Consider the following 13,719-nt stretch of genomic DNA (forward strand, 5'->3'; position numbering starts at 1 on the left):
CTCTCTCTCTCTCTCTCTCTCTCTCTCTCTCTCTCTCTCTCTCTCTTCTTTTGTGTGGTTTGAGAATCAAGGCTTGAAAAACCCTCAAGTGTGAGAAAAATATTATGCATCTCTCAAAATTTTTGATCCATTAAAAACATTGAGGGCATTAGTTGATTAATTATGTTGCTCAGGTGACGAAAAACTTTATAAGGAGGAGGAACTACACTTGTAGTTCTAAGGTTGTGTTTAGTTTAATTTAAATTTATGTTTATCTGTCAGATAAATGTAAACTGATGCATTTGGTATGATTTATGACCCCTTATTTCTCATTAAAATAACTCAATATATCAATAAATCCTTAAACAGGTAAGGAGGTATTTATGATTTATTGCGATAAAAATGATTATTGTTATTTATGCTATGAGCACATGTTGTTATGCCTCAAAACTAAGGGTAAAGGAATAAATTAACTTATTTTTATAAAAAAAAATCTGTTGCAACCCTACTCTCTCTCTCTCTCTGGAATTTTTTTGGGTGAATATTTCCTGCATTGATTATCTATCTCCCTTCTTCTCTGATTACATCTCATCCAAATCTTTCATTCTAATTTATGGGAAAGGATTGTGTAGGTTTGTTTTAGAGATTAGGGAAAACATGATCAAGATAAAATACTCAACGTACGTTACATAATAAATCAAAATCACTCCATAGACTTTGTTCTCCAAACTTGCCCTGTGGCAATGTTTGAAAAAGTCACCTCAATTATTGGGCTGGACTGTACCAGGTCCCAGTGCTTTTTTGAATGCCTTCATTGTCATCTACGATCCATTTTTCCATGTGACACCACCTCTTAAAGCCATGAGGTTTCAAGAACTGATCAGGTCTTCAAATCCCAGATTTCCATTACTGTAGATTTTTTTTTATTCCAGACGATTTTAGTTTAAATTAATTGACCGCCAAGTACACACCTAAGATTCAAAATCTCTCCATAGAATGAAGCTGGGAAGGAATGGTCAAATACAACAAAGGTCACAAGGAAGTCTCCACATTTCTTATGGAGAAATGGGAGATTTCTTTAAATTAAATTTCTCAGCTTAGACTTTCATGGTTGGATGATCTAGTTCCATAGATACTTTTTCCTTTTAGGGACCAAAAGGAAGACTTATTATTAGGAGTAATGGAAATGATCACAAAGGTTTGAAAAGTCCCAAGTGCTGATAGTCATTAGTAGCAAATTTGGTTTGTGATACTGAAATCTGACATGAAAGTTGAGCAAACAAAATTGTATACTTTTGGCTTTAGTGGTAAATTTTGTTGATTTTTAGTTTAAAGGATAAGAAAGAATATATTAATAAATGAAAAGATTACAGAATTAACGTTTGAATATTCCCAGACGAATACATAAAATATAGATCAATGAAAACCCTGCCTTCGCCTTTGCCTTTGGTTGATTGACCCATTTCATTTTACAATAGATGTTATTGTTTTCATATAAAGAGGTACGTACGACAGGAAATCAATTGTATGTCCATATATTTGTATGAATTGATTGATTTGGATAATTGTTCAACTGTATTTTCAAAAACATAGTCAAAATATAGACATTTTAGCATCTAAAACTAAAAAGATTGTGTTTGGACTAAGATGCCAACGTGGCTATAATTCTTGGCAAAAGTTTTCCTTCGTTAGTGGACAGGGGATTCTAGAGTGGGAAGAATCCACTCCATTGGTGATATAGTCATGCAAATGTTTCATCACAAACTCTCACCCATTATTATACATCTAATGGTACCGATCCCCATGGTTGTGGTTATAGAAAAATTCTGTCCATTATTCAATATGACAATGTTGTGACTTAAAATTCTCTTTGAAAAAATTTAGGTGTCACCAATTCTTAGCAACATTTAAATGTTCTCAAAACTTGCCACATGGAGTGTTGAGAAAGAATCTTCAAATGAAAAGAAAGTTTCCTCAAGGGAAAGAAAAAAAAAACTCTCTTAGATCAAACATAATTTATTTTTTGGTATTGATAGGAAAAAAAAACTGTTTCCAATGTAAAATTTCAAATGTAAAATCTTCCAATCAAATTCAAATCAATGTGTTTCAATTCATAGTAATATTATATAGGTACATTTTACTAAAATTAGTCTTATAACCTAAAAAAAATTCCTTTGGGGCTGCCGCCTCAAGTCCATTTGAAATTAACCAACAAATCCTTGTGACAGAATATAGGACATTGTATCTCCAATGAATTGGCCATTACAAAAGTGCAAAGAAGGTAGTGAATCATTTGAAAAACCTATACTTTGTATAGTTTAGTAAAGCAACTGAGATAGTAAAAAGCCTTAGAGTATCAAGATCTCCTTAGGAATGGATGTAGGCACAGTTGCCAAAGCATTATAAATCTTCATGTCTGTCTCTTCCTCTACTCTTCTTACCTTATTAATTCTCAAGTGTGCGGTCAAACTGGTATCAATTCCACATTATAATTGTTAGAAAAGTTTGTACCCTTTGATCTTCGCCTAAGTTTTTCCAGTTCACCTCTCTCTTGTGTTTTCTATTGATCCCATAATTCAAATTTCAACTCAAAACAGGCATTGCAATCAGTAAAAAAAAAAAAATATATATTAAATTATAAGTATTAAGGTTTTTTGGGGGGGGTGGGGGAACAGAATGTAGTTTCATTGTTAATGAATCAAGATAAGAAATTTATGTAATTTTTTTTTTTTTTTTGAAATTCTAAATTCATTTTTGAAATTATCTTTCTTATTATTATGGGGTTGAAAGTTGGAAAGAGTTAATAGACCATTCATTACTTTGGGCGTTGAAAAACCTTTGACCAATAAAAAACATCTTTTACTTATTTGATAATACTTTCAATCCAAGAGGTGAGAGGAGATGTTGACAGGTCTATGAGGAAAGGGAATTTCCCACTCAAAATCGATGTGGGATTAAACACTATGATACCATGTAAATTTTCATCTCAAAAGACCAATCTGGTGAGAGGAGGTGTTCACAGATTCATGAGAAACTGGAATTTTCCACTCACAATCAATATGACTAAGCACTATAACATATTCAAAGAAAATAATAAAAGAAAAATACGTCAAATTAGGTGTGCAAGATAATTGGGCTATTTAATCCTCCTATATATGTGGTTTAATTTGGGCATGGTCAATCCAGGAGTAGTAGCTCATCTTACCAACATAAAAGGGGAAAATTAAAAATAGGGGAAAATAAAAATTCTTTGGTTATATGACCTCTGCACCAGATATAGAGGTGGTGAAATGATACCCCCACCCCTGTGAATCTCAATAAATCCATCCTCTATTTATGCTCATGTGTATTGCCTTCCCACTGGCATAGAGGGCGCTGCAACAAAGGGGGTGTTTTTCCCCCAAAAAAATAACTAGTTATGAGTTTCTCTTACTCCTTTTTTCTAAAAATGTATGAAGCTAATGCGGCTTAAGATTAACAATAATGTCCTTTCTCAATTATCTCAAAAGTCATTAAGGGCATGCCTGTTGCCCTTTCTGCTCTTTTATTCTGAATAGGAGGTGGGAGCCAGATCCATGCAAAGTGTCAACCATGTCCTTCCAAGATAACCTCGAGCTTACTCAACCGGATAGAGTCATTGTAGTTTGTGACGGGTGTTTAAAAGCTGAAACCATTGAAACTTGATCGGCTTCGTTTTTTATTTTTTTGTGATTCGATGAAAATAAACAAAAAGTTACATACTAGCTACATGGTTGAGGATTTCATTCTTGTCATTGATTACAGTTTTTCTAGTTAATGCCTTAGCAACTAATTTCTTAAGTCAATACATAGGATAATCACTAACATTTTTTACAACAAAAATTTGTCCAAATAAAAGGTTTTCTGGTTCAAGACATGGATTAGGCGACAGTATCGGTATTGGAATCAGTATCCAACAGATCCGGATAGGTCCGCGATCGGAGATCGATCTCAACCGATACCAATCTGATACGGTCAATACGAGACCGATACTTGAAACCATGGTTCAAGATGACAAGTTATAGTGGACCAAGGCCACAGCAAAAAATTGTTAGGAATCATTAGTGCATCAAAACCCGGCACATCACTCCACACCTCCTATACTTTCCACCTGTGCTCGTATGCTTCTACTATCCCAAATAAGATCCCTTCCATTACCGCTTCAATATCCTCTCCTATCACCAAATAATTAGCAAATAGGAATAAACATTCATTTTTTGAGAAAACAACAGTTGCACACCCCGAGATATCTTTTGTACTAGAAGACATAGAAGTGGTGACAAGGACAAATTTATTAGAGTGTAAACTATTAGTGCAAGGGGAATGCTCGGTCCCCATATCATCCATCTCAACAGGCAGTTTGTGCCTCGCCTTCATTTTTTGGCCATTATTGAGCCAGAAAAAAAAAAAACCTGATCCAAGATGACTTTAGGATTAGGCTTAGAGGATCCAAGAGTAATAGAATTTCTCTGCCTCCAAAAAAAATTAGCAAGTAATGATAAAAATGGTGAAGAAATTATCCAAGTCACTGAAATTCAACTTGTAAAGCTGGTAGAAGTACATTATTAAGGTAGGAAAGGACATAAAGTTCAAACATTCACTTCATAGTCCAAGAGGATCAACAACCCATATTCTTCTTCAGAATTCGCATGTAAGGAAGACATGCTGAATGTTCTCCTGCCCACAAAGACATAGACCACAAATAGAATCTAAATCCACCCAAGTATCCTAGAAGTCTTTGGTAGGGATCCCTTGTAGAGCCAGTCTCCAAAAGAACAACTTAAATTTGGGGTGAATATAGGGCCCGTTTGATAACGTAACCAGAAACGTGTTTCTGTGTTTTCTTGTTCTCAGAAACACAGAAACGGTATAAATACCGTTTGGTAAAAGTGTTCTGTTCCACTTGTTTCTTGAAACATAAATTGAAATTTATAACAATTTATGCTTCAAGAAACATGAATGACGAAACAAGTTTTACTTGTTTCGCTTGTTTCTCGAAACAAAAAAGGGGCACAATTCCACGATCGACCGACACACCAACTTAAAAATCTATGAAAATTTATCATGTTCATTCGAAGATCGACACCCCCCTTCCTCTGATTTTCGTTGAAGGAGCTCTGCTTCTCCTGCGTACCCGATGACGGGGAGCTATGCTTCTCCGGCGTACCTGACGACGGGGAGCTTCATCTTGTTGGTGGAACACCAACCACGATCGTCACCCTCTTCAACAGTACGCCTCCCTTCAACGATAGTGAAGCTACTGGACTCCTTAATCACCTCTGGGTCCCGCGAAGGGGGCGGCCAGGTTCGTCGCCGCTTCTTCCACTCCTCAGGTCCTACCTCTTACATTCGTAAATCGTAATCGAACTCTGGATCTCAATCTACCGGCGGCACTCCGCTGCAAGGCCCCAATCAATGAGGAATCAACTCCAAATTCTGCCCTAGTTCTCCACTTCTCCGGTAAATCGTAACCTAATTCTGAATCTTGATCTGCCGGGAGGCCCTTCATCTCTTTCATCCAGAATCCAAATTTTCGAGCCTCAGTTGAAAGGCACGACTAGCGACTCCATTGTCTCAAGCCGCACGAAGCAGACAACCACCATCCTTGTTGCTGCTCGAACCTGCAGGTATGCTCTCTCTCGTTTGCTCTGTCCCATTCTTCTCTCTCTCTCGCATGCTCGTTGTCTCTCTTTTTCCTAGGAACCGTGAGCCTTGGTAAGTGTTAAAACTTTGGGTAACTTAGGGTTTCATATAGTTTTGAGGTTTGTTGGTAAACCTCTTCCACAATTCTTGATCCCAAAGCTGGTTTCCTTTTCAATAACGACTCTGTTCTCATCACTGCCGATATCCTCGTATTGAATGAATCCATTTCCTTCACCCGTGATAACAATCGAACTCTGGTGTTTGTTTTGAATGTCGGTGTTGAACCAGAAACCTGGGTTTAACCACATGCATAGAGACTTGTATGGCCGCTAATAAGAGTTTCAAGAAACAAAGTTTATCAAACACCCAAAATTTTGTTTTTGTTCCCAGAAACGGAAATTTATGTTTCTGTCGTTTCTTGAAACAGAAACAGCAGAAGTGTTATCAAATGGGCATGTACACTTGTTATAGCATTTATTGGAATTCGTTAGTAATTTATTTTGAAGAAATCGAGCTGCAATCTTAGTAGTGAGAGTCCCTTTCTTTGAAAGGTGGCACCACCATCTATCTTTTTCAATTGAAACAGGAATATCAAAGATCAAAGAAGACAAATTGAAGGGAGAATGTTACTAATAAGATTCTTCGTCCACTAGAGGTTGGTCAAGAATATACTAACCTTATCAAGGTGATTTAAAGCAGTGGAATTCAAAAGATTGCTTTGGTTTTGAAAATCCAAGGGTCATACCAAAAGAAAGTATTGCTGCCATTTCCAATTTTCATGTAAATCATTTGCTTGAGAGCTGGAAGGATACATACAATAGCATTCTAGCAAGGAGACCCTCTAGATTTAAGAGTTCTTTTTATCAAAGATTGACATTTGGAAAAAATATTTGGCTTTAAATGTTTTTCCCCATAGGGCATCTTTATCGTTAATCAATCTCCATCCCAATCTTAATAGTTATGCCTTATTCTGAGTTTCAGAGTCGCGTAATCCAAGGCCACCATTCCTTTTAGGTTGGCCAATTCTTTTCCACCCAATGGTATGAATTCTCCTATGAGAAGCAAAGTCATTATTCCAAAAATGCATCGAAATATTATCAATCTTCTTGCACACACTCTTAGGGACTCTGAAACAAATCATAAGGTAAGAAGGAATTGAGGATAAGGCAGATTATATTAGCAAAGTCCTTCTGGCGTAAGACAGAAGATTAGCCTTTCATGTTCCAAGTTTTTGCTCCATCCTATGAATCACATTGTGAAAAGAACAAGATCTAGCTTAAGGACAAAAAAGGTTAGTCCCAAGATAGGAGGAATTCTTCTCCATTTCCTTGATACCGATTATTTTACATAAAGAGCTCTTAGTAGCAGAGAAAATATTAGAGCTGAAAGTGAGGCCACTTTTAAAAAAATTAATGGTTATACCATAAAGGTTAGAAAACAGGTCAAGGATGCATCTAATAGTAGAAAGATCTTTGATACTGGCTCAATAAAAAATAAAGGTTTCATCTGCAAAAAAGAGACAAGAAATTTCAGGGGCATACATTGAGATTTTGATACCTTTGAAGAGATTGAGTTCTCTATAAGTGGAGAGTAATCTTAAAAGTCCATAGCCACTATGAAGAGAAAGGGACTAAGAGGGGGTACCCTTGCTAGATTCCTCTGGAAACAGTGAAGTGATTGAACGCGGAGCCCAAAAGCTTGATTGAAAATGTTGACGTGGGGATCAATTGATTAACCAAAAGTTCCCATTTTTGTCCAAACCTGAGAAAATTGAAGATAGCCAAGAGATAGTTCCATTGAAGCATAAGCCTTGGCCATATCAAGTTTGATAGCCACAAAACCCAATTTGCCTCTTTTCTTTTTCAAGAAATGAAAGATTTTATGGGCTAACACAATGTTGTTAGAAATTTGTCGTCCAGGGACAAGGCAGCCTGACAAGGTGAAATGAAGTATCTTAAAAGAACCTTCAGCCTGAAAGGAAGTATCTTGGCAAGGATCTTGTAAGTCATAGTACAAAGCCTAATGGGTCGAAAGTCAGTGACCAAAGTGGCATTAGGTTTTTTGGGTATTAGACATACAAGGGTATGGTTAGATTCTGATGGAAGAAGCCCATTATTAAAAAAATTATGAACAAAAGCCAAAATGTCAGGATTGAGGAGGTCCTAGAATTTCTGGAAGAAAATGGCTTGGAATCCATCGGACCCAGGAGCCTTGTAAGGTTCAATAGAAAAGACATCAAATTTTATTTCCTCAAGAGAAGGAATGGTAAGCTGTGAGGGATTAGATAAGGAGATGGGGTAAAGAGACATTCAATGAAGGAGGTGTCTAAGGGGTGGAAGATTTGAAAAGTTCTTCTAGAAAACGAGAAAACTCATTAGCAATCAGAGCCAGCTTAGAAACTATAGAGTCGTCTGCAGTAGTAATGAAATTAATTCTCCTTTTATGTTGGTTCAATTTAGTTATAGTATGGAAAAATTTAGTGTTTCTGTCCCCATCAAAGATTAAATCATGTCTAGATTTATGATGCCAAAACTTTTCTTCAGCAGAAAGGATCCAATTCACTTTAGTTCCAAACACAGAGAGGTCATCCAGGGGTGGTTGAGGAAGATTTTCTAAGAGAAGAAATTGGGAGAGATAGTGGTCATTGAGATGGTTGATCCGGCCAAACACTTCAGTATTCCATTTGAGCAGTAATATACAGAGACAGGCCAACTTTATAGTTAATGCTCCAGTGTCGAGGGTATTCCACTTGTGAAAGCAAAAAGGAATGAACTCAGGTTGGTCAGACCAAGCATGTTGGTAGTGAAATAAAATTTTTAATTTGTAACCAGGAGGAGAGGTATTCAAGAGAATGGGGTTGTGATCAGATACAATAGAGGGGAGTTTAGAAAGGGAAAAACAAAGGAATAAGGAGAGCCACTCAGGGTTAGCATATGCTATATCTGGGTAGACTTTAATCAATGTCGATGGCAATTGTTTATTAGACCAAGTGAATGGGTTCCCAGAAGAAGAATTTCTTCAAAGTTGAGAGTAGAAAGGGAGTCAAGAACAAGGCGAGAAGAAGGGGAATGTTTAAAAGGAGAACCACCAAACTCATGATCAGGGGTTAGTGACTCATTAAAATCCCCAATAAGGGCACAAGGGATATGTAAAGAAGAGATCAGAGCAAAAAATTTCCTCCATCCATTTTCTCTTGTCGTCGTATTGTGGAGAACCACAGAGACAAACCAAACCCCATTGTGAGGGGAAAGCAGAACAGGGTTCGAACAAAATGAGAAAGAAGAAGGATCCACAAGACACATTAAGGGGGCGTTTGGTTCAAATTATCCATTGAATCAGATTCTAAGGATTCAGGATTCTAGATCTAACTCATATGAATGAGTTTCTTTGGAATAATTACCTTTTGGTAAAAAAAACTGTTTGGTTCCCTTGATTCTATCATTTGAGTCTGAGTGAAAAACTGTTTGGTTACCCTGATTCTGTCACTTGATTCTGAGTGAAAAACTGTTTGGTTACCTTGATTCTAGCCATTGATTTTGAGTGTAAACTGTTTGGTTACCTTTGAGTCTTTGAACCCATGTTCTGTTGGGTTAAAAAAAAAATCCAAAAAACAAAACCAAAAACTAAAATTTGTTCCACACATGTACTTTATTGGTTATTTTTTTATTTTTTTTTATTTTTTTATGGTAATATATGAAAATTTTAACTGATGGACATCTCTATTATTGATGGCCTTCAAACCTCGGTAGAGCAGCCCTCTATATATGAGAAATTAAGTCATAACTAAACAAAATCATGATCTGTTGGTCAGATCAGCAGTAATTTCATATGCTTCAGATTTGAAAATTGCCCAAATCAGAGCTTGATTTGGATTATGGAGATAGATCTTCTTCAAAGTGGGTAGAAACAATAGTCTCCAACGACTTATACAAGTAATATAGGTACTTAGGACCAAATGAGAGAAGAAGCATATAAAGGTATAATATAGTATTAAGTTCATCCAAGTACTATTAAATGATAATTAAGTCTTTCTATATATATATAAAAAAAAAGATAATGAAACGTTTATCATTACAATGGCTTCGGCCTTTTTGTTTTCCAAAAAATTCCAAAAAAATTCATCCTACATTTTTGTTTAAATCAAGCTTTTTGAGTGTGTCAAGAACATCTCTCAATATCCTCGTATGACCCTCGGATTCTTTTATTGCACCGTTCAAGTATCCTTTGATATAGTCTGATGAAGGGGAAGGAGATGATGAAGTTGAGATTTCCGAGCATAGTGACCTAGGTGGAGCCTGGTAAGTATGACAACTTGGGCTTGAATTTGATATCCACTCGAACATTCCGCAACCTTTGTTTTCAACCTATGTAGCAAATATAATCATCTTATAAGAATATAAGGAAATAAACATTCAAATCTTAAACATGTGAAAAAAAAAAATTTAAGAAATTCATACCCCAGTTGATTGTGGACAACACCAAAAATATCGACCATAATTTGCACTTGTCTTCGCAGTTCTGACCTTACATTGACCATTCCCACACTCACACATCTTAAGATGGTCAACCCACATGAAGAAGGGGTAATTCAATGAACATTTAAAAAAATTTCTTCCAATATGTGACCCTGACTTAAAAGTGAAAATTGAACAATCTTTACCACAGTAATCACACTTCGCAATAGCACAAGCGGATACATTCAATGTCATCCGTAAGTTAACACAAACATTTTCAAGAGAGGAAATATGCATAGAAAATACTGTCACAAACTTAACATAATATCAAGTTACATCAACCAAACACATCAAATTTCTATTCAAAAAACCATTGTCTTCGAATTCTTCACACTTCCTATTGTCACCTCAATTCTTCTCAATCTCTAGCAAGTACATCTCAAGTAGATTTCGCCTATCTTCTACTCTTGTTTCTAAGAAGATAATGGCAGAATTCTTCTTGGCCATGAAATATTCTTTGGCCTTGAACTTTTGTTGAAAATTGAGGTCTGGATTGGCATCAACAACATCTATAATTGCTCTCCCAAATTCAAACTGAGATTCACGCATTACCATCTTTTCGATTGAGTTAGCAATCGATTTCAATGGACTTACCACCTTTTCAGCTGCACCCTTCTTCCTCTTTTCTCTACCACTATTGACGGACCCACGAGGTCTTCCTCGAGAATGACTGGTACTACCAATGAGAGTGGAAGGAACACTTTCTTCTTCTTCAATAGGTTCATAGTCAATACCATCATTGTTCCCTATTCCCTAAACCTGAGTACCTGTCACGTCCATCATAACTTCAGTGGCAGCTTCAGAGGGGACTGTTGAATCATTCTCAGTTGCTATCTTTTTCCTTAGCAAAGCTCCAACTTCAAGGTGAATTGGGAGCACACTATGTTCCTTCCAATACTTTTGTTCTTTTTTCTAGCAATATAAAGGACAATGTCAATGTGCTTATGTTATAAGTAAGAAAAAAAAACACAATTATATAGAAATTATAATTTAAAAAATTCCATTATACCCTATAGTCATTCCGGAAGTGTTGAGGAGCATCAAATCTCATATCAGATGCATTCCAACCCAATCCACTTTGCTTCTGTAGGTCACCCAATGCTCTAAGCCTTTGCTTCCAAATACGGAAGTGGTTTCTCACTTGTTCATAGTCGTAACTAGTAAATAATTTCTCTTTCAGTTGGTTGGCAATTTCAATGAACTGTTATTTTTTCAGTCCATTATCTCCACTCTTACCACTCTTGTACTACTTCAATATACACTCCAACATGTAATGAGAAACGGCACTAGGCCATGAAGCAATGTCCCATGACCTACTATTAGAATCTCCTGTTGGTTCCATCACATCAAAACTAACAAAATACACCATATACAATGTGAGTATATTTCATTAATACCAAGTAATAATAACAATTACTAATTGGAAAATCCATAAACCTAGTATTGCAATTTAGTTAATAGTCCACATACATGCATCCCACAACACAAAATTTTAAACCAAGTAATAATAGCAATTACTAATTGGGAAATCCATAAACCTAGCATTGCAATTCAGTTAATAGTCCACATACATGCATCTCACAACACAAAATTTTAAACCAAGTAATAATAACAATTACTAATTGGGAAATCCATAAATCTAGCATTGCAATTCAGTTAATAGTCCACATACATGCATCCCACAACACAAAATTTGCTTCCAAGTAATAATAACAATTACTAATTGGGAAATCCATAAACCTAGCATTGCAATTTAGTAAATAGTCCACATACATGCATCCCACAACACAAAATTTGCTTCCAAGTATGTATAAGTTATACAGTCATCCCACAACACAAAATTTTAGAACCAAGTATGTTTAAGTTATACAGTCATCCCGAACCATGTAAAAAAAAATTAAGATTGTCCACATCAGAAATACATTCCAAATAGAAGTTAATCAATAGCAAATATTTTTGTTCATAAATACTCAATCTGAGTTGGACAAATCGTTTGCCACCCAATCAGCCCACATCTGGTCAGTAATTTGTTCTCGAAATAGATCCCAATCACCATTCTCCTGCACATGATCCTCGCCATCAAAACTATCATCTTCAACATCATCATTTTCTTGGTGAGGGGTAGATTGGGTACTAGTACTATCTTCTTCACCCTCTTCACCCTCTTCATCTTCTTCATCAAGCCATCGCTCTTCTTCTTCAACATTATTCTGTGTAAGAATGTGGTTGTGCAATAGCACACATGCCAACACAATTCTTGGTTGTGTTTTGAAAAGATATTCTGGTTGGTTTTTCAAGATCTTGAATCTTGACTTCAGGAGGCCAAATGAACGTTCAATCACATTTCTTAATTGTGAATGTCTCAGGTTAAACAATTCCTTTTTATCACTTGGTGACTGATCAATATTTCTCCACTCTTTCAGATGGTATCGAACGTTTCGATATGACCGTAAGAACCCCGCTTGGTTAGCATACCCAGCATCAATGAGATAATATTTACCTCATGGCACCACCAATTTCTCGTCACCGTCTCTGTGCAATGCATTATCTAAGATTCGAGCATCCGATGCTGACCCTTCCCAACTAGAAAGAATGTAAGTATATTTCATGTCAAAGTCACAGGCAGCAAGAATATTTTGGGAAATATCACCCTTCCTATCACGGAACCTCGGATGGTCACTTAGATGCACCCACGCAGGGATATGGGATCCATCTATGGCTCCGATGCAATCCTTGAAATAAGGGTAAAATCTTCCTTCATTACTTGTTATTCGATGATGCGCTGCGACACTTGGAGGTTTCAATATTATCGGATACAATTTAATGATTGCTCCCAATACAAGGTTAAAGTACCGACTTACAGTCTCACCAGAATGCCCAAACTTGTGTGCAATGACACGATTTTTAACATTGTGTCCTACTGGCTGTAGAAACATAACTAGTTGTTCATTCACTTGCACAGATCTGCTATCCCTCAATAGACCCTTCTCCCTAATCAAATGACTTAAACTGAAAAAAGCCCTCTTGCTTAACCTTATTTGTTCTCGACAGGTTTTATCAGTGTAACCGATAATTCTCTCTGTTTCAGTAATACCGCGTAGGGGTTCACAACGGTATAGCTCTTTGTTTAGATTTTTTTTTATATACTGGTCTACTGCTATAACAACAGCAATCGCCGCAAAGATTATGATTTTCCTTCGCCTATTGTAGCCATCATCAAACTCCATTGTAAAAGTAAATCTGCATTCAAATTAAAAAAATAATAAATTGGTGCTCTGTAGAAGAATCAGTTATAAATCGGTGTTTTACAAGACTTAAGTTGTAAGCACCAATTCTACATAGTGTAATACATGGTACTATTGGCACACAAAATTCTTTCATTAATATAGACTCAATCAAAATATCAACAGAGAACAAAGAATCATTCTCACTTCAAGAAAAACATAATAGTCAGAATTGACCATTGATCTTCATTAACAATAAACATTAATTTAAGTCAGGTAGAAATTAGTCCACAACAAAACAACTTTTAGAACTGTGCATGGGGTTAAAGAGGAGTGATCTA

The sequence above is a fragment of the Macadamia integrifolia genome, chromosome 1 (assembly GCF_013358625.1).
Source record: "Macadamia integrifolia cultivar HAES 741 chromosome 1, SCU_Mint_v3, whole genome shotgun sequence".
NCBI classification, from domain to species: domain Eukaryota; kingdom Viridiplantae; phylum Streptophyta; class Magnoliopsida; order Proteales; family Proteaceae; genus Macadamia; species Macadamia integrifolia.